A 22461-nucleotide genomic window follows, 5' to 3' on the forward strand; every position below is an offset into this window, starting at 1 on the left:
CTGCCACTTTAAACATATCTGCTATGAAAACAGTCTCGGCGCTTCTGTAAGGTGTTTTCCTAATAGTGCGTTTCTTGAGTACTAAATGGCAATTATTTTTACGCTTGAAGCCGTGCTTGGCCTGTTCAGTGTTGATAATATAATGGCAATAGTAATTATTATTGGAAAGCTTTAATACGTTTTTTTCTATGCGGTTTTATTACTTAAGCCTACCTCCTGCTCTCGACTATGTCATATGCTATGCAGACGTCGCATCGTTATATGTAGCAGACACACGTTTAATCAATCAGACTGTTAGACTGTAAAGTGAAAGCATGGGCGTTGTAACAAAAAAAAATCTCTTTGACATATTAATTCAGTCTTCTCCCTTCTGTGATGAGTGGAGTGACTCAGTTCAAGAATGAGTCAAAGTGTTTGTCATGGGTTCTCTGGAATATTGTCACTGGACTGTGCCAAAAAAAAGTATTTTCTCAAGCAATCAACAGAGTGAGCAATTAGGGCATTGCAGCTTTCACTTGGTTTTAGTATGACATGTTTATGACACTGAGGATGGAATTCTAAATAGTTACTGCTGGTACTTTAAAGCAAAGCTTTGTTAGAGTATGTTTCTTTATCTGCCATGCCTATCAAAATGTCAATAGCCAAATGGCTGTGTAGAGATTTATCAGTGAGTCAAACTGAAAGTCTAGCTTTTGTTACATAGATTTGTCTGATAAGAAACTTATGTGTACAATTGGTTGTGTAATTAGCAAGGGTGGGATCTTTTGCAAAGTTACTTACATTGTTTTAAGTGTGATTTTAGAACGACCCATTCAGGGGTAAAACCGCAAAGGATTCTGGGAACTTGTGGCAAGAGGTACTAGCTAGCGCACGCAGGCTTTCAATTGAACTCAGTTACACAGCGATAAAAAGAAACCATATACTTTTATTCACAGGATAAAACAGTTGTTTTGTATCACTAATTGGTAGACTGGTGAACTAGACTGGTAAACTTACCTTTGTTCGTACGATGGTCTTTACTTTCTACACGGTGCATTTCAAGGTCCTGTACCCATCCGTCGGTAAACTGTACCTGGGCTTGTTGCAGTGACCTGAAGTTACTAAACTTCATGAGTGCATGCACTCACTCCAAGAACCATATAATTATAAATCTGAGCGTGGTGAAAGTTGGGCAGCACGCTAACGTCTTTGGTCCACTCTGTGTGCTCGTAAAGGTCTGACCCTTTCACTCCTTTGATTTTTCCTCGTATCTTTTCTTTGTCTTTTCGTCGAGTCTGTCTTTGTACGGACCGGCATTGTTCTCCTTTTGTTTTGTACATTCCTTTTTTGTGCGGCAAAGAAAAACAAGAAGGTATTGGAACCGGAGAATGAACGTTTTGCGGTGCTGCAAATGCTTGCATTTGATGCGGTACTTGGATTGTTTTGCCACTAGTTCCCGGCATGCAATGCGCGAAAATCACGTGATTGCTTAAAATCATCGGCCCATAAAAACAAAAAATTGCCAGCGGCCCACCGGGCAAATGCTCGGTATGCCCGATGGCCAGTCGAGCTATGTCCTTGCCAAAAGTAAAGTGCCAAAACCAGTTAAAAAAAAAACACCAGAGTAATTAAAATTAGACCTACATGGTGACAGACAAGAAAGTACATAAAACAATAAGACACAGGTTGTTTTAAAAGTTGAAATCAGTTGCCTAATTAAAAACAAAAGTATTCTAAAAAAAAGACTGGACACATGTCCACTGTGGTGCCCTCCAGGACATCTCATTTCAGAGAAATTTACTTAAGAAAATATCAGTTAAAAATATGTACTTCTTATTTTAAAATATTTCCCCAGTTGTTTTTTTCTGCAGTGGAAATGCATTGCTTAAAAAAAATCAAATGAAAAGGAAGGGTATTTGGAGAGGTGAGGAAAACTGTGCTCTGGTAAATCAGTTCGAGCCTTCATTCTTAACATTTTGGCTAACACTAACAGTCTGTTTAGGTTGCACTGCATTTTCCTTAAATACGTTCATCTAAACGTGTGCCAGAATGTCTATGTGGAGAGATGCTGCATGACAAAGACAGGGAAGACCCTGGGGCAAATGCAGGCACAACGTTTTTCCAAAATAATTGTGATTTAAATGGGATGTAAAAAAGATACCCTGGGGAGATTATGTCTCCTGGTTGGCCTGGAAAATCCTTGCTAGCCCCATGGAAGGGCTCTGTTGGAGGAAAGGGAGGCCCAGGCAGCTATGTTTTAAGCCAGTGTGGACATGTGAAAAACTGCTCTTCCTCTAATGGCCACTTAAGATGAGCCCAGAAAATGAATCAAGTCCCACAGACTCCTATGTTTAAAATGCCCTACTTCATACGATAAATGTTTGCAGTCTATAAAAGCTACCGTTGGTTATTCCTGGACCAAAAGAAAACAGAAGAAAACAAATCTAGTTTTAGGTGGAACTAACAAGTATCAGTGTTCATGTACTGCACTCTTACAGCATATAAACACATATACAAGCTCCAAAATTTTGCTTTTACCCTTTCATCCAAATATGGTCACTTCTGACGATAAGCAAAAGTTAAGACAATTTTATCTTTAAACGAGCTGGTGTGACAAATTATATTTATTGTGCATAGTGAGAAAGGTCTAATTGAAGCACACAGACTTCTGTTAGTCTGTCGGAGGTGTGGTGACTGCCTTCAAGGATAAACAAACTGGTTTGACAGTTCTGGAGAATCTGACAGTTCTTGAGAATCGCATTTAAAGTTTTCAGCCCTTTCACTGCCTGTGTGAGACTTCTGTGAACTGACTGAATGCAGACATATTTCACAGTCAGCTTTCAAAATCTTTTTTAGATGCAGAATGTTGAGTAGCAGAGAGGATTAAAAGGATACGATGGGATCAGTAATCATTGTTGTTTGCTGAATAACCACAAACTCAGCCCGCCTACTTCTCGTGTTGAATGGCTGTCTGAGAGGCATAATTACATAAGGTGCTTATTTTGGTAATCTGTCTGTGAAATACCATGACTTCATGGATATTTGTCAATAAATGTAATCCACAGTTGCAAGAAACAGGATTTCCTGTATTTATGAAATACAGGAAGTCTTCTGTGGAATGGCTGGGCAATCTGGAGACTGTACTAATTGATTTTTGGTTAATATTGATGAGGGGAAAAAAGCACATAAACACACAGTCCTGCACTGTCATCATGTTGTAGAGTTAATGTACCTGAACCTGAGACTGAATCTTTGCATAAATGTGTCATACAAATCAAATTAATGTGCTAAATGAGGCTCATTTGCTAATTATTCTCTATAAACTTTCTTGAGTTCCATTTCATTTTTTATGATAATTTGGTTTTATCTGAGCTAGTCTCAGATAAAACCAAGTAACTAGTATCTAGTCGAGAGGCATACAGAATATGTCAGAAAGCAAAAGATCAGAAAAGATCCCAATTTTCATATAAACCTGATTTTGCTGCTACAAAAGTAAAGTGTAAAGCTGCTGTAACATAATTAAATTTATTTACAGGTCTTTAAGATTAGTGTAAAATAGCAAGGGATAGTAAGTAAAAGGGTGTCATGATATAATCCATTAATTTCTGCTTTGAAAGTGAATATTTAGGAGATTAATTTCACTTTTCACAGTAATCTTTTTAGTTTTGATAGCAATACTTGTTTTGTTTTACTCAGGTAATGCCTCTAAATACCACTTACTCACAGTTCATTAGTTTTCAAAATTTGAAATCCATCAAATCAAAGATAAGCACTACCAGTGGCTACATTTTTGCGTTCACGCTGAATGAAGGAATTTACAAGGTGCACACATGCCACAGATAAATAGTTTTCTAGGAGAGCATTTAAAATGTCAGTGTAAATAACAAGCTTGAGTGCACAGCAAACATAAAACAGTTTCAGAAACAAAATGACATCTGTACCTCAGAAGTTTTCAACCATTCAAACTTCAAAACTCTGTATCGTTCATCAATTTTGACGTTGTTGTTGCAGAGGAAAATATGACCTGTAAGACTACCCATGTTATTTCAAATAAATTTACAATGGGGGAAATAAATTGCTTACATTTATCTGCTTGATTATGTTCATCATAGTGAACAAAAAGATATCATGTGGAAAGTTTCATACAAGTTTTGGCAGGCAATGCCTCGTATCTTTTGCTTGTAAACTAGTTAGGAGGTGCAAAAAATGCAGATGATAGCTCTGTACAATTTCCCCCTTCACGCCCTAGGCTTTTGTTTGATATTTCCAACAGACAACTCTTTTTCATGTGAATATAAAAACATAATGTTGTGGAGGTAGAGACAGTTAAGGTTACTGACCTCTTTGGGTCATGGTAAGCCATTAGTAAGTGGACCTTTGGGTTGAGCTTCTCCATGCCATATTCTTAAATTTCAAGGATAAACATTTGTGCAGAATCACACTCACATTTTAACAATAATCTGAAGCCCATTAAAGAAGCCAAAAGGAAAAATAAGTTAATTCGAGAGACGTTAATCATTCATTATAAAGTTCTACCACACTAATGATTTGAATGAAACACTTCCTCATTTCAGTCACTGCTCAGTGATGAAAGAAGTGAATAACACAAATCTCTTTGCCATTTGCAGCCAAAGTTTACCTTGTAAGTCTTTTTTTTAAAACAATGGCTCAGCAAATTATGTATAAACAGAAATATCAGCAATTCATTGACAAAATGGAAGGGAAAAATATTTTCCTTCATATAGAGAAGTCAGAACATGCAATCCAAAAAACACTTTCATGTAGCATACTTCTGTGATAACAGTAACATGATACATTAAAGGCAGGTTTGTGGTTTATTGAAGCTTAATGTTGGATATTCTCTGGGTATTAACTGTGACATTAGCTAATCATACGTTTCTCAACAGTCCAACGTAACTATATTTTCAGAAATAGTCGAGTAGTTTTCAGAAACCTACACTTTCCTGTCATCTGTTGGGTCGCCACACCTGAATGCATTGCTAAGACATTTTCTAACCCAACCACGTGTATCCCACCTTCTTTCTTCCTCATACCAGAAGCATGAAATCAAAATATGCTCAAATGACTTCCTCATAGCATAAGCTTCAAATCAAAACATGCTCCACTGATTATTTTGTTACACAGATTACCAGTAGAATGTTTTGTGAGCTAGCACCCACATGAATACTATGTTTTCCTTGATTGCCTTGACTGAAAGTATCTCATAAACATTTGCTCTGCCCACTTCAAAGTTAGCAAAATTACACACTGCTCAACAGAATATAGACTTGGATGATTTGATCTCCTTTTACATCAAACATTCTTGTGCCTGGGAATAGCCACTGCTGCCTCTGTTGCCTTTGGTTGTGTATCTTTTAACCCATCAGTAACTTGTGCACATTTACTAGATTTAAGGTCCTCGAGACTGTAATACATCTGAACAAGATCTGCTTTCTTGTTCCTTCTTTTAATATGTAATCATTGGCTGTTAACATAAGCATTTTTAAACTTCTAGAGTGAAAGTGCAGAGAGACAGCTGCCTGTTTTACAGACTTTCATTTGTTGAGCTACGTCTAATCATCCCAGACAAATTTTCAGTACTTTTCTCCTCTCCCCAACAAGCCTTTAAGACCTTCTTTGTAGGATGGCTTTCATTATGTCCCCTTAAACTGATCCAGTAATTTGCTGCAAGCTGCCTCCTTTGAATCCAAAGTGACATTTCACCTACCTCCACTTGAAGAGGAGATCTCCCGAATGTACCTTTGTAGCACCTTTCTACTCTAAGTGAGCAATCAAAGCACTTTTTACTACAAGCCTCACTCACCCAATCACACACATAATCACACATATGCTGTGCAAACACAAATCATAAGAGCTAGGGATTGAATATTGTTCAGCTCTGTCAATAAAGATTTGGCTGCTGATCCATACACAAAACACTCATAAGTCAAAATCAACTGGATTAGGGCAACATATACAGTATTTGTCTCACTGAAGCCATATCAGTTCCTCACCCCATAGCTGTTTAACACCTGATAACACTGGTAGATGACTCACACCTTTTTCCTATAGTTTAGACACGATTGCTCCAAGCTACTCTACCGTCAAAGTGCAGTCCAAGAAAACCCAAAAGCTTTCAAGGTTATATCCATGTAGCTTTAGAACCGTTCCTTCTCTAACTTTCTTATTCAAAAATTACATTGCCTTTTTTCTATTTAAAATGCAAAATCTCACTTTTCCCCTCCTTAGTTGATTCTGTCTTCCAACTCTTTTCTATATATTCGCCACTTTTCCCCAATTTTAATCTGAATTGTTCTTACACTTAGGAAGCTCATAATTCCACTGACTTCAGTTTGATGCAGTTTTATCATCAGGTCATCCTCCAACATCCAGGGATACGTAGCCTCACCAACTTTGGCTTTGATTTTTTTTTTTGTGTGTGAAATTTAGCAGCTCCATTATCTTTATCCCACCATCACCTTCCAACCTCACCACAACATGAAGGGATTCCACTTTAGACTTCATCTCACCTTCACAACTCTCACTGTCTAATCCTTCCAAGTTAGCCTCCTCATCCGACATAGCAGACAAGTCTGGTGTCAAATCGGCACTGCTGGCTGCTTCTGGCATGGTAAGTGGTATGTAGAGTTGGATGTCTCGTGACCACTTTTACGTGGTCTTGGTCTTGTATTGGTCTCGACGGACTTTGGTCTTGGTCTTGGATCCCTCGGTCTTGTCTTGGTCTCACTGTCTCGGTCTTGCTGTCTCAGATCGACATAGTGGTCGGGAGATTTGGAGTCAACGGTATCCATGACACACAATGTAATGTTCGATAATGTGTCGTGCGCAAAAGCATCAGCTCTAACAGAGTGCTTTGTAGTGAATCAGAAGAGTCAACTCCCATTGAGCGAGAGCCGGCTACTCACTTAATTTCCTTTCGCTGCTCAGCTCTCACACAGTGGCTCAGCTATGCTACAATCCCTCCATATTATAGCCAATCACATGCGAGGATATATATATATATATATATCAGAGAGGGTGAGAGACGCGACAGTCAAGTGGAGCATGTGTCTGTCCTCTCAGTAAGTGAGTGAGACAGTAGACAGCAGTGAGGAGGGCTGTGTGAGTGCATCTCATAAACACATAAATATGCCTGACACCCGTAAACGAAGCAGCATCTGGCTGCAGTTTAAAGACTTTTTTGTCTCGGTCTCGGTCTTGGTCTCGTCTCAACTTTGTCTTGGTCTTGACTCAGTCTGTCTTGGTCTCGATACCCTCTGGTCTTGGTATTGTCTTGGTCTTGGTTTAGGCGGTGTTGACTACAAATCTAGTGGTATGTCATCCAGATATGGGCATAGATGGCACTGTTTATGTGATGGCATGCCACATCTGGCCCGATTGTGGTTTGGTTTATGTGGCCCATGCTCATAGAAAACAGGAAGATCCAAATGCCATGTTGCAATTCTATACTGCCATGGTAGCCAACATTTCAAATACAGGTTTGACAGGTTTGTGAGTGTACACTTTATCCTAAACCTAGTGAGGGTTTACTGTTTACCACTGAGTGGCTGTAGCTCAGGAGGTAGAGCAGGTCACCTACTGATCGGAAGGTTAGTGGTTCTAAGTCTGCATGTCAGGAGTGTGAATGTGTATGAATGCAGTGAGGAAGCACTCAGTTAAGAGAAAGTGTGTGATTGGATGAGTATAACATGTTGTATAGAGCTCTTTGGAAAGCAGAAAAGCGCTGTATAAGAATCAATCCATTCACTGTCTGAACAGTTTTGTCATGCTACTTTTGCACTATTATGTTCTGGCACATGTTGTTATTACATGGCTTGATTAAGGTACATATTAGGCTGACATCTGGGGCCAGAGCTGAAACTGTTCTGGGCCAGCATAGGACCACTAGTGTGTCTGCAATCGGCCTTGTGCTGGCCCATGTGTGGGCCACCTCTGGCCAACCACATCTGGGCCACCAAAGGGCCGTCATTCTTTGCGGTATGTGGGCCATGTGTAAGCACACTGTGTGGGCCAGATCTGGGCGATACCAGTTTTGCTATGTGGGATGCGTCTTATTCTTCTGACCTCTCTCCGCCTGCTGCCATTTACTTTCCTCTCTATCCTTTTCACTACCTCCGTACTTACCTCCATGCTATTGCAGCTATCGGTGTTCCCACCATGGCCTTCATGAAAAAGCATTGAAGAGTATTGCTATTGGATTTATACAGGCACCTTCTGCCCACACTAAATGTATTACTTGACCCAACTGTTGCCAAGTTCAAATATGGAAGTTTTTTTCTGCCAATAAAAAAAAGAATATCCCCCAACTATAAATATATAAGTAAATACATTTGCCAACCATAAGTCACAATTTCAGGTCATATAAATTTTGACTCAATTACCTAAAACTTCCTGTCAGTTTTGATTTAATTTCATAGGATTTTGAGTTAGTAAGTCTCAGGAATCCTAAAACCTTAAACCCTAATCTTAACCCCTAATCTCAACCCTTGTTTCAGGTTAGTAAGTCAAAATTGCAAGTCTATTCACTTGAAATTTTGGTAAAAACCGAAAATTGAAAGAGTAACCAAAATAACCAAAAACTGACTCATGGATGGTGAAAAAGGGTTAGGGTTAGGTTTCCATGAGTCCATCCATGGACTCCATGAGTCAGTTTTAAAACCAAAAACTGACTCATGGATGGTGAAAAAAAAAAATCAGTGGCAGACAGAAGCTTCTGTATCCACAGTCTGCAATCCAAAGTCAAAGTCTGTTAATCCATTCAATCCATTTCAGACCAAAATGATCCTAATTACTTGCACCTGTACTTATAAAAGGAGAAAAAACATCTACTTAACAGTAACCAAGCCCTGCAAAGGGGTGGCGCTTATTCCTAGGTTCTACCACTCAAAAAATGACAACTTAAAGGTCTCTTCTGACTTCTGAAGAGAGTCTAGGTTAAGTTATTTTTCTCTCTTTTTTTGTCCTGTCAACACATACGCTCGTGTTTAAGTAAATGGCATTTTTTTTGCATCTATACATTATTTCTTTTTGTCTAGATACAAATGGTATTTTAGGTAAAAAAACAAAAACAAAAACAAAACCCATCATTGTGGGTGTCTTCCCCCCCCCCCTCAAATTCTGCAATTCTTTACATGTGGACAAGGAAGCAAAGTTTTTTATTTCTGAACTGAAAAGTGATTGTGTTTTCAAAAAGCTCTATTGGTCCTTTTAACAGTCAAAACACATCAAAGCAAGATGGTGTGTTATACTGAGTTTATATCTGCTGTAAGATGTGTAGAGTGAAGTTGGGTTGTAACTAAAAAGCTAGCACTCAAAATCCCAACATCCAGCTCTCTCTCTCCCTCTCTCTCTCTCTCTCTCTCTCTCTCTCTCTCTCACACACACACACACATACACACACACAAAGCTAAACTGAAACTAGAGCTGCAAACTCCTATCACAAAAGTCAATTAGGATTTTCTTAATCCTCAAAAGGAGCTGGTAATAAAGTATACAACACTGTAGGCTGTCTCAAGGAAGCAAAATCGTTGCAGAGCTTTTGCTTTTCAACAGAAGTTGTCCCTAATTTTGTTCCCTGTCTTAGACCCTTAAAAGTAAATAAGATTTGATACATTTTGTACATTTTAATATTGTGCCTTAGAAAATACAGTTTAAAATGGTTACATTACACTCAAATACAGTTTACTTATGTTGGATTATAACCTACTTTCTCTTCTCAGCAGGAAGTGGAACTGCTCATGTGGTAGTAGAGCAACAGGATTAACTGCACAAAAATAAACCACACTATCTTAAGGCAACAACATGCAGAGTTGGCAAAAGTACACACATTTGTGACATAAATAATATTTGTTACACTACGTCTAACACTTCACTTGGACACGTATGTTGTAAAAGAAAAAAACTCTTAATCTCTGAGTGAAGTTATCACACGTTCTTTTCTCTCCTTATGTAACACAGCAGCTTGCTACTGCTATGTTATGCTAGGCTATGGTGCTATATTAAGCTACAGCAGTTAAAACTGTGTGACAAACTGCACAGAATTTTGTGTGTTCGCTGATATTTAATGAGCTATTACGAACATTACAGTTGAAACTGCCTGCCACTTAAAAAAGCATTACTTTTAAAAATATAAGCAATAGAAAGTATTAGTAGTAAAAATAAAAAAATAGTTATCATAAACATAAACATTTAAGGAAAGCATGCAAAATTCTACTAAAGTACAGTAATACAGTATTTGTACTTATTTCCTACTTCTTATATCAGGTCCAACTCGGGATCAGTGCCAAATCTTATAACATGTACGGTGACTGAATGTATACATTTTGGCAAACTCCAAAAAAGAGCTGGTTCTCATGAGTTTTAGAAAGATTACACACAGTATAATTATTGATGCTGTGAAAAAAAGTGTCTGTTAGATTGTTTTCTTCCAGTGCAGCAGTGTAATATTATCCAGATTCAATTCTTTATCACGGTGACAGGAAAAAGCATCTGTCGTTTGTTGTGTTATGTATTATTTGTGTGTAACCAGCTACAGCCCAAACTCCACCTGAGAGCAAGAATAATAGCAGGATAGAGAGAGAAAAGAGAAGAAAGAGGAAAGAGAAAATAAAGAGGGCCCAGTGGGACCATGACAGAATTAACCATAACCAGTTAGTTCTGAATAATCAGTATTATGGTATGCAAATTGAGCATATGGAGGTGAGAGTAAAGAAAAAAGAGAACTTTTTTGTTAAGGTTAGTGTTTCTGAGTTTTCGGGTCGAAATGAAAAGATTTTGTTTTGATTTTAGGAGGACTTTAAAGATAATCCAGGCCTGTTTGCTTTTAATACATGTGTCAAGTTTTACTAGCTGATTTGTTTTTTCTGGGTGGATGTTATATACATAAATATAAACACATGTCTAATAGTATTGCCAGTGAAAAAAATGTAAAACAATGAAAAACATTTCTTTCTGTCAGAACTGTTTATTGTAGAGAGGACCCAAAATTCTGGAAGTGAGAACCCAACAATCAAATGATGAACAAGCCCTTATTTTGGCTTACACAAAAATAATAAAAAAAAATATTAACAAAAAACATAATCAACGTTTGCTTTCTCTTTGCAAAAAAACGTCACTAATCTTTGCTTAAGATGAACAAAATTGCAATGTTGTAAACAAGGCCTTAAACCAATAGATGACATCAAGTGGGCTATGCTCATATTTTATTTTGTATAGATTCAGATTTACCACAAATAGATACATATATATATATATGCTGGGGTAATAGGCTGGCCAAAGGAGGAGATAGAAGCCACTGACATAAAGACAAGAAAGCTCCTTACCATGCATGGAGGGTTTCACCCCAAGTCCAGCACCCTGAGGCTGTATGCTAAGCGGAAGGAAGGGGGCCGGGGACTGGTGAGTGTCAGCACCACAGTCCAGGATGAGACAAGGAACATCCAAGAATACATTGGGAAGATGGCCCCAACTGACCGAGTGCTCAGTGAATACCTCAGGCAGCAGAAACCCAAGAAAGAGGAGGGAGACGAGGAACCATCATGGAAGGACAGGCCCCTGCACGGTATGTACCACCGGCAGATAGAGGAGGTGGCTGATATCCAGAAATCCTACCAGTGGCTGGACAAAGCTGGACTGAAAGACAGCACAGAGGCACTAATCATGGCAGCACAAGAACAAGCTCTGAGCACAAGATCCATAGAGGCTGGGGTCTATCACACCAGGCAAGACCCCAGGTGCAGGCTGTGTAAAGATGCCCCAGAGACAATCCAGCACATAACAGCAGGGTGCAAGATGCTAGCAGGCAAGGCATACATGGAACGCCATAACCAAGTGGCCGGCATAGTGTACAGGAACATCTGTGCCGAGTATAACCTGGAAGTCCCGAGGTCAAAATGGGAGATGCCCCCAAGGGTGGTGGAGAATGACCGAGCTAAGATCCTGTGGGACTTCCAGATACAGACGGCCAAAATGGTGGTGGCTAACCAACCGGACATAGTGGTGGTAGACAAACAGAAGAAGACGGCCGTAGTGATCGATGTAGCGGTTCCGAATGACAGCAATATCAGGAAGAAGGAACACGAGAAGCTGGAGAAATACCAAGGGCTCAGAGAAGAGCTCGAGAGGATGTGGAGGGTGAAGGTAACGGTGGTCCCCGTGGTAATCGGAGCACTAGGTGCGGTGACTCCCAAGCTAGGCGAGTGGCTCCAGCAGATCCCGGGAACAACATCGGAGATCTCTGTCCAGAAGAGCGCAGTCCTGGGAACAGCTAAGATGCTGCGCAGGACCCTCAAGCTCCCAGGCCTCTGGTAGAGGACCCGAGCTTGAAGGATGAACCGCCCGCAGGGGCGTGCTGGGTGTTTTATATATATATATATATATATATATATATATATATATATATATATATATATGCAGAGGGATTATGGTAAATGCAACTGTTTGTCGGAGGACAGATGGGGTATGTTTCATCCACTGTGGCTAATTTATTGAGATCTTGAACCTTAAGGTCATGAACTTTTCAATTCTGATCCGTTTAAATGATGAGTCCATGCAGGTTAAAGTCACCACCTTTGGTTTTAGGTATTTAAAGTCTGAGCTGGGATTGCATACAGACAGTGTTGGGAAGGTTACTTTTAAAATGTATTCCACTACAGATTACAGAACATATGCCCCAAAATGTATTCTGTAACGTATTCCGTTACGTTACTCAATGACAGTAACGTATTCTGAATACTTTGGATTACTTAATATATTATCATGCTGTTTACAACTACGTGAATGTACTGTTGCTGTGTGATTTATTACTATTACTGAAGGTCCGCGGCTCCGAACCGTAGTAAAGGGACTTCTGGCTAATGCCGTGGGTTCCGTAGCCGAAAAATAGCTTTACTTTGTTGTGTGGGTCAACTTTGCTTGCGAGAGACAGAGAGAGGCGTTGAAAGGCTGCTCCAACGGAACTTATTGTTTTCGGAGGAAAACACGAACACGGTGTACAGTCGAGTCTTAATAGCTTACTTACAACTGGGCTCGTCAGGCACTCTTCTTGGCTGCAGTGGTTATTATTATATTTACATGCTTCCAGCTCTCGTTTCTGCTCGATGACAGCTTGTACTTTTCCTTTTTCTCCCTCCCTCGCTCACAGACACATAACGCGTATGGCAGTCCATTCTCCCTGCAGCACAGACTACACTGCCTATGATGCTACATTCTTTAGAGCTATATCTGTAGCATTCTGCCTGTTAGCTTAGCACAACAACAACAAAAAGGGCTCTCTCACCCAGGAAACACGCAGAGAGAGAGTCACTCTGTAACCATGGCAACCGTAACGCTGCCGCCTGGAACAACAGAACACAGCTGTCAAACAAAACCGAAACAGTCCTGACCCGCCACAATATGAAACAGGGAAGTACCGTCCTGTAATCAGTTTATTTCAACAAAGTAACTGTATTCTAAATACCACCTTTTTAAACGGTAACTGTAACGGAATACAGTTACTCATATTTTGTACTTTAAATACGTAACGGCGGTACATGTATTCTGTTACTCCCCAACACTGCACACAGATTTGTTTTGTCTGGTTTAAGTTATGACTTCTTTAAAATAATTTTATAAAAAACATTTTGCATTGGTTCGTGTTAGCATGAGTGTTCTGCAGTATTATCTTATATTGTCTTTTACTGGTAAAGTGGAAATAATCCTGATTTAGCTTTTTTGTCTAAATCCAACAAGGTTTTACCACTAAAAACCTACGTTGAGAGCAGGCATAATCACATTTCTAAGAAAATAGAAAACATTAACTGGGTCTGACAGACAGCTGAGAGCTCAAGTGGGAGCTCTCAGCTGCTGGAGGTACTTAGGTATTTTGTTAAAGGATGTCAGACTTTATAGGATAGTAAACGTGTAGTTACAGAATGATATTCATTCTTACTGAAACCTTTATTTGATCTGCATAAGATGACCCTGTGTCCATGATCATATGGCGGAAATAGTTTAGGAAGATGAGGCAAAGAGTGAGAGAAAAGTAGCCAATAAGTGCTCAGCATAAGGCGTTCTCTAAATCATCTTCATAAGGCAGTAAACTGGAAGGTTTTTAAACGGGAGTCCTAAAGTGTGACAATGACAAAGGTTGATTTATTGAATTATTCGATTTTTTTGTTAATTTATTTCAGTATGAGAAATCACCATAGACTAAATCGTCAATGCATTTGGTTGATTACTCTTATGTCATTAGGAATGGCCACGCTTCAGTCTGCGGTGACCATGGCTACCACACACCATTACTGGCTCTGCCTCTATGCCCATAACTTCCTGAGAGTAACTTACTTCCCTAACAGCAGGCTGCTGTAAAACACACACACACACACACACACACACACACACACACACACACACACACACACACACACACACACACACTTCTGGAAGCTAAGACTGAATGCAGATAACTAATTGTAATAACTGAGACTGTGAGAAAATCAGTTTCGTGGTGTTTACTTTCCCCAAAAGATTGTCATGATATGTTATTGGCTATGACCACATATCGTAACCACATTTCCCTTTTGGTGATTTATGCAGTGCAATGCATAAATCAGAATGCTGAATTTACATAACTTTAAATGACTAGTTGCCCCAAGGAATGAAACTAGTTTGGAAAATTGACCATAGCCGTTCATATACAGTAAACAAATGCAAATTTGATAATGGGGTATCTGGGCAACAAGGGAAGTTAATTCACATAAAAGAAGTTTCAAATAAATTAACTGACCATAACAAAATGCTGTTTAATCACTCTGAGTCAAAAGCTGGATTGGAAGCAATTGCGACTCGGGTTGTAGAGCACTTTGTCCACTATTTGGAAATTCTAGATAAGGTTGCTCCCAAGGACTGCTTTGGGCCCTGAATGCCACAAGTGCTGACACTTGTGTATAAGTCCATGTGTTAGAAACAAAGTGTTTTGTAGAACAAAGGAGCTTGCAAAGAAAAGCGTCTGGACTTCTTTAAGTTGCTTGAAGATGTTTCACCTCTCATCCGAGCATTATTATTATTATTATTATTATTATTATTATTATTATTATTATTATTATTGGTGGTGGTGGTGCTTTTGCTGTTTTATTTGTACATTTTTGTATTTTTATTCTATATAATAATGTTTTGGGTCTGAAACTCTACTAGTGGCAAAGTGCATGCCATCATTATCACTTTCTACTTCCTAAGAGCTTCAAACTCGATGACCCAGAGTTGGACCATTTCCAAAAAGGGATCATCCGATTCTAACCGCCTGTCGCAGAGCTTGATTCTTGAGTGTGTGGTGATCAGACGGTCCACACTGTTAGAAGAATGATACACCAGAAGGCATTTCTTTTGTTCGATGATCATTCTCACACTGTTGATAAGCCTTTTTAGTGTGTTATATTAAATGCAATGTTGTTATCCAGAGTGTTGCTAAATCTGTGTGGAAATATCAGTGTGAGCAACAGAAAATGCCAGGCTGGTCACTGCCAGTATTCTAAGTAACACAGTTTGATGAAAGAAAAAGTTATGTCTTGTGCCTTTGTGCTAATTGATGTTATTTGGAGTTCGCTGGATAAGTGGCCAGGAAAATTGATACATTGAGGAGTTGAACACTTGCTTACCAGCATAGCTGGACTGGCCATCGGGCATTTGCCCGATGGGCTGCTGGCGATTTTTTGTTTTTATGGGCCGATCGATTTTTTTTTTTTTGGAAGGGTATAAATAATGAAAGGTTTGGCCAATTGGTCATGATCGACTCTGGGCTGGACCAATTACAGCCAAGGAGGTCGGATGCACCCTCCCCCTTGTTTAGCAATCTTATAGACGAACTAAAGAAAATGGAGAACAAAAAAAGGAAAGGAGGTGCAGAAAAAATTAGGGCCAAAAAGAAACAAGCCCTTCAGGCAGACGCTGCCAAATGTGTAAAAATAACTGAATTGTTTGGCGGTAGCTATGGCATAGCTTCCACAGATTTAGCAACATCAGCAAGTGGTGGAGGCCAGCAGGTGGATAAGGGAAAGGGGAGGCAAGAGGAGGAGAGACCCGAGGCGGCCGCCGGTCATAGTGGCAGAGGAACTGAACTTCAGGTAAGAAGTTATGACCTGCTGTCTCTCTGTGTCAGATATAAACCAAGTTTAGTTGGAGTTTGTTTTCGTTGTGCTGACTTTTTACAGTCGGTTAGAATAACTGGTACTGCGTACTAGCTAGCATGATGGAGTTTATATACTGCTGGGCGGGTGCTATGAAGTTACTGATAGTAAATTTTATTTTATGCTTAAGGTTAGTTTCTCAAACTCCTCAAAATCTTAACAAATTGTGCCAATCCTTACATGCTGCACCAGGCTGATTTATCATCAAAAGTGGAGAAGTTTGTGACAGAGGAGACAGGAGAGCAGCAGAGAGAGATGGAGCAAGAGAGAGACATAAAAGAGCAGGAGAGAGAGATGGAGATGGAGAGATGACTTTATGTCATCCATGAGGGATGCATTTGACATATGTTTCACATATTATAGCCCAACAAGTTACTTATAGCAATTTAAATACGAGCAATCAGTTTTTGGCAAATACCGGAAATCAGTTTTTGGCAGACAATCACTTTTTGGCACAACACCGGCTATTGCAGTTAATAATACAACAGCTTCTTGCCATTTTTTGGGTTTCTTTTTATCGCTGTGTAACTGAGTTCAATTGAAAGTCTGCATGCGCTAGTACCTCTTGCCACAAGTTCCCAGAATCCTTTGCGGTTTTACCCGTGAATGACGTCACATTTTTGGTGGGTCAAAATGCCCGGGCCGATTTTTGGTCCCAGTCCAGTCCTGCTTACCAGTGACACTATAGTCATGATCCTGATTATGCATCATCAGTGATTGTATAGTTTCAGAATGTTGTTTTAATTAAGAAGGTGGACTACATATTCAGTGTGAAACATAGTTTCTATCATAAACATGGACGTCATAAAGTATCCCATTGGGAAAATCAATTACTACCACATTCCTTCTGATGAATTAATTCAAATGTTCTCTCTCTCTCCCTTGTCAAGAATTCCACAACAAAAATAATTCCTTAGAAAAATTTCTTGGAACAGCATCCATATCTGATGCCTTGTAGTCAGTCTGCCAGACAGATCAGCATGTGATGCAGAGCAAAGTAGCAGTTAAATTGAAGGCATTATAGGCATTTCAGTTCTCTGGAGCCAGGAGTGATTAGATAAAGTAGATCACTTTATGAGGCCTAAAATTGGTTTAAATGATTAATGAATCTGGCCTTCATTTTTGATCCCTCCAAAAGCTAAAACATTTTCAGCCGTTTTCTGGTTATGATTAATAGTGATAGAATATGTTGACGATCAAAATGAGAAGAAAACTCAATCAAATTCAGAGACTGTGGATGATCAATAGAGAGTCTCACACACACACACACACACACACACACACAAGCAAACATCAAAACTGCAGAAGGTGTAAAGGTGTAAAAACCCATCACAAATTTGCCTCAGGGGGCTGCACAGACTGTATGTCATACAAAACCCTGCACTGTATGAATGTATGAATGTTTTAGTGTCCTTCAAAGTGCTCTAAGTAACTAAGAATTGAAAAGTATGGTAAAAAGCTGTCTCTTTTGATTTGTTTCAAATAATAATAAGGCACCCAAAGCACTTTACAATTCCACTATTCATTCACACACTGGTGGAGGCAAGCTACAGTTGTAGCCACAGCTGCCCTGGGGCAGACTGACATAAGCAAGGCTGCCATATCGCACCATCGGCCCCTCAGGCCAAAACCAGTAGGCAGTAGGTGAAGTGTCTTGCCCAAGGACACAACAACCAGGACAGGGATCGAACCTGCAAATTACAAATGAGCTTCCCAACCCCCTGAGCCATGCGTCACCCCAAGTTGTGGATAAAAAAGTTGTGGACTTACAAATCTTAGCTTTCTGGGTTAACTGCTGAGTTACCCTAACCCATTTTTTTGTAGTTTTGCTTCGGTACACTAACACAGGGGGCTTTTAAATCAAACAATGAAGACTGATGACTGAAGGGCAGACTTTCAGTTTTAAATTAAGGAATTTGCTAAAACTAATGCATTAACTATAGTTAATAGGGTTAGGGTTAACCCTAACCCTAACCCACTGCTGTGTATAAAAATAGCTGTAATTGGTAAATATATTTACCAATTACAGCTATTTTTATACACAGCAGTGACCATGTCAACATTCTTACTTAAGAAAAAGGATTGAACTGCTGGCCAGTTCAGCGAAACCAAAAGACCTGAAAGATCGCAAAAGACAACTGATGAAAATCATCATAAATAAAAAATAAAATGCATTCACAACATGAAATCAAATCAAGAACACTCTGGAGGTAGTATCATTGTCAAATTCTGCAATGAAGACGCCTTCAATGATTTCAGAGAGAGGAAGAACAGGATCGAAGGATGAATTTATGTTCTTTGCTTAGATTCAGCCAGAGGTAAAACCGATTAGACAACACCTCACAGGAATAGGAAATGATCCAAAGCAAACTGACAAGTTAATGTCCACGGGTTTTAAACTTAAACTGACAACAAATCATTTTCTTCCCAGTATTGAAAATAACCCTTGTACTTCAGTTATGTTAGTCTGTCCAATTATATTTGTGACTCTGAAAATGGAGGACTGTGTATAAAAATGTCTGTAATTCTGAAACAGTTATTGCATTGTTTTTTTATTAAAGCCTTAAATTAAACTTAAAAATCTGCCCCTCAATCACCACTGTGGTGGTGTACCAATAAAAATCGCTGGTAAGAGTGCATACCATTGCCTTGCCGGTATAGGAAACAAAAAGACACAGACACACATGAATTAATTTTAACACAAGCATGTGTTAATAATAAAGTGCTCTAGCATGAACAGAAATTAGCAGAGACATAAAATATAAATAAGGGACTTAAAGCTCTATCAAAGCATTCTCAGTACTTCATCTTTTTTCACCCGGGGTGTTAATGTAGTAAATAGCAAATCCGTGAAGGACTGTAGAGCAGGAAGCAGGGAAAACAGGCAGTTTTATAACAGCAGCAGACCTACAGGGATCAAGTACAAGGAAAAGAGAGACAGAGAGCCTCTTTATTTTGTGCATCCTCATTTGCTCTTTCTTCTGTCCTCCTGTCTGTTACCTATAAATCAATCTTGTTATGCCGTGTTGAAGGATATCTTGGTTCTTAAAATATATCCCAAAGAGGAGAGAGGCTTGCTGGATGAGGTATAATTCTTTGTATCTTTGAGACTTAAATGAGGAGGTCCAAACTGCAAGAGAGTACAAACCACGGTGAGAGAAACACCACAGAAACACCTTCTTTTTAGTCAAATGCTGTTTTCAGTTATTTAAAATGACCATATATGAGATCAAACTTTCAATCTATCTCAAAAAAAGGAAGCTGCAATGTCTCATTTTCATCATTTATTGTTATCTTGACTTCTCTCTCCTTATGTCTCTTTTTCACCTCCTCCATTCTCAACTTCTTTCTGGAGGGACTAAGACTAAAAGAGAGAAAGTAAGGAGAGGATGTCTCCTCTGGCCTCCATTCTCCTGCATGTGGCCAATTTAAGGCAATCTTCACACTGCAGGTCTTAATGCTCAAGTCCCATGTTTTGATCAGATCAGATTTTTTGCGACCACAAATAAATGTGACAGCAAACGCGCTCTAGTGTGAACGGTTCACGGCCCTCAAAGTGGCCCGCTTGAGCAAAAGAAGACGTCACACACAGCGCGCTCTGTTTACGGAAGTAAAAATGGCAGCTACAGAGCTAGTAGGTGTTGCTGCAGCAGTCTATCAATGTCTGCACAGTCGTAACCGGCAGAATTTTGACAAATTTATTAGAGAAAGAAGGACACTGAGAAAATAGAGAGCCCGTGCTTTAACAATGGCCATCTTGTTTGTCTTCTCCAGCGCTGATAATTAGCGTCTGTCTTGTGTCAGTGAAGTAAAAGACGGATTTAATGTGACATGACCGTTCAAACAGCAGTTGCTTTCTAAAACATCAGATATGTATCGGATTCAGTACCACATAGGAAAGTGACCTAGGTTGGATTTGAAAATATCAGATTTGTGCTGTTCACACTGTCATACCATGATCGGATATGGGTCGCATAGGGTCAAAAAAGATGGATTTTATTAAACTATTATTTAATATTTGATCATAAATATTTTGATCCATAAATAAAAAGGATCAAAATATTTTATCCTTTCATGTTTTTAAGATGGTTACTTTTTCTTCACAATTTTTTATGTGTTTTATAAGAAGTTACATTAACTTGTCACATTTAGTTAAAAATGACCTTATATAGAAAAGAAAATTATATGTCATGACCACTGTTACAAACGGGATCATCTGTAGGCTAAATTATTCATGTAAAACTGTGTAAAAAGTGTCAAAGCTTAAATTTTACTGACACCACTCAGAAATCAAGTGTGAAAGTCTGTCTTACTTCATTAAATGTCTGATGCCTCTGCTCCTTTCTCTTTGTGCCCCTTCCTTGCCTCCTGCACTCACACAGTTAGCAGGATGGACTAAACACAAGGAGAGAATTAGAGGAGAGGAATTATGCATAAGCAATTTGGGAATTGACAAAGGAGTAAATACACAGAGGTAGGAGACAACTGTAAATGGGCAAGACCACATTGCCAGGAAACATATGAAGGTAGTCCTTTGCAGTAAAACACATATGAAATTATTTAACAATAAATAAGATAATGTCTTTACATTACTTTAATGATGGTTAAGGAATAAGAAGGTTTACTTTTGTTACTTTTCTCAGAAAGGGGCTCTGTTTGTATTTACATTCATCTAATACCATGCTGTTGAGCTCAGCAGTATCAGCCATCAGAAATTTAATATACCAAAATATTTTGCAAATTCCCCGTCAAGGGAAAAAGCGTTCTTGAAAAAACTTAGATCATTCTTTTTTCCTGTAACGTCTACTGCTTGGCAACAACAACAATGCCAGTGGTACATGTTATTGTATGGATTCTGTCTAGGATTTTATGAAAAAGGGACATCAGGTTGCTGCATCTGATATCTCTGGGTTGGTGTTGCTCCTGTATTATCATAATTACGTCCAACATCAACATTGCAACTGACAATCACTTTGTTATTTTCCACATCGCTTTGGAATGTGATGGAAAAAGAGAGAAATGCCCTTTTTTATTTAAAATGATCTTCTAGGAAAAATGGCAAACATTACAAGTGCAGTTTTTACTAATGTATGCGATATAACAAATATATAGTAAATGTAGGTTACCTGCAAGCCAAATATAGGTTACTCGTGTTGATTTGCTTGAGATAGTTATCTAATACTAACTTAATGCTCAAAAAAGTACACCTACCTAAATCAACAAAAACTATTGATTAACAGGTAAAGGTGGTTCTTATTTATTTAATTTATCAGAACTTGTATCCTTAACCAATGCTAAGGACAAGTTTTAGGGAACGACTTTAAAGCTGGAATATAAGCCAATATACTGATGTTTGTCAAGACAATGGACCACTTTGATTCTCTACATATGATTCACTAATGTCTAATAAATTTAGTCGAGTTGTAATATAATGAATCATTGCTATAATTCGTTTTTTGAATATCTCTATACCAGGACCAGGATCAGGTTACCTGTTGACTTCTATTAAAAATGGTTTCAGCATGAGTGGAGCACTTAAACACAGGATATTAGAGGCCAATCAAAATCCACAATCCAGATCTTTATTGTCAGGCAACAAATCATACAATGGTCATACAAGTGAAACATGAGCAACAAATAAAAAATACACAAATAAAAATTACATCTGAAGGGAAAACAAAATCAAACTACAAAAACAAAAAGATGCAAAACTGGATGGACAGGTTACCTGTAAAGAGTAACAAGGCAACCTGGCAGCTGGAAGAAGGTCAAAGGGTTGAATATATACTGAAGCGAGGATTGTCTGACTAGACATTGTTGTGGCAGAAAACTTTCGGAAATAGAACAAAGTGTGGAAGTAGAGCTGACAGGAATAAAATAAGGTAAGTAGTTCCCAGATTAAACAGGAAATGACAGAACATCAAAACTTCAGAATCGAAATTTTAATGAGCATTTTATTTTTCATGTCTTTTACATTATAGCCATAAGAAAACATGCATTTATTCTAATATTACATTATATTTAGTAACATGTAAATAAATTAGCGAGGCATGGTGCATGGGTGACATAGAAACAAGCATGTTATTAATAATGACCAGTTGCAGTCTTTGCAAAATCACTAAGGCTCAGGGAAAACTAATAAATAATGGCTTCCAATCTTCTGGCCTCCATTGGATTAGTTCAGTATGGTGTACCTTAGAGTAAAGCTGTATAAAGTAGCTTAACTAAGGAGAAACTAACCTGCACCATCTTTTGCCCTAAGCCATGATCTGTTGGTCTTGGTTATACTGTATTTGCAGAT

Source organism: Mchenga conophoros, linkage group LG7, assembly GCF_057382185.1.
Source record: "Mchenga conophoros isolate Kocher_MC1m ecotype Shallow Benthic linkage group LG7, M_conophoros_male_GT1.1, whole genome shotgun sequence".
NCBI classification, from domain to species: domain Eukaryota; kingdom Metazoa; phylum Chordata; class Actinopteri; order Cichliformes; family Cichlidae; genus Mchenga; species Mchenga conophoros.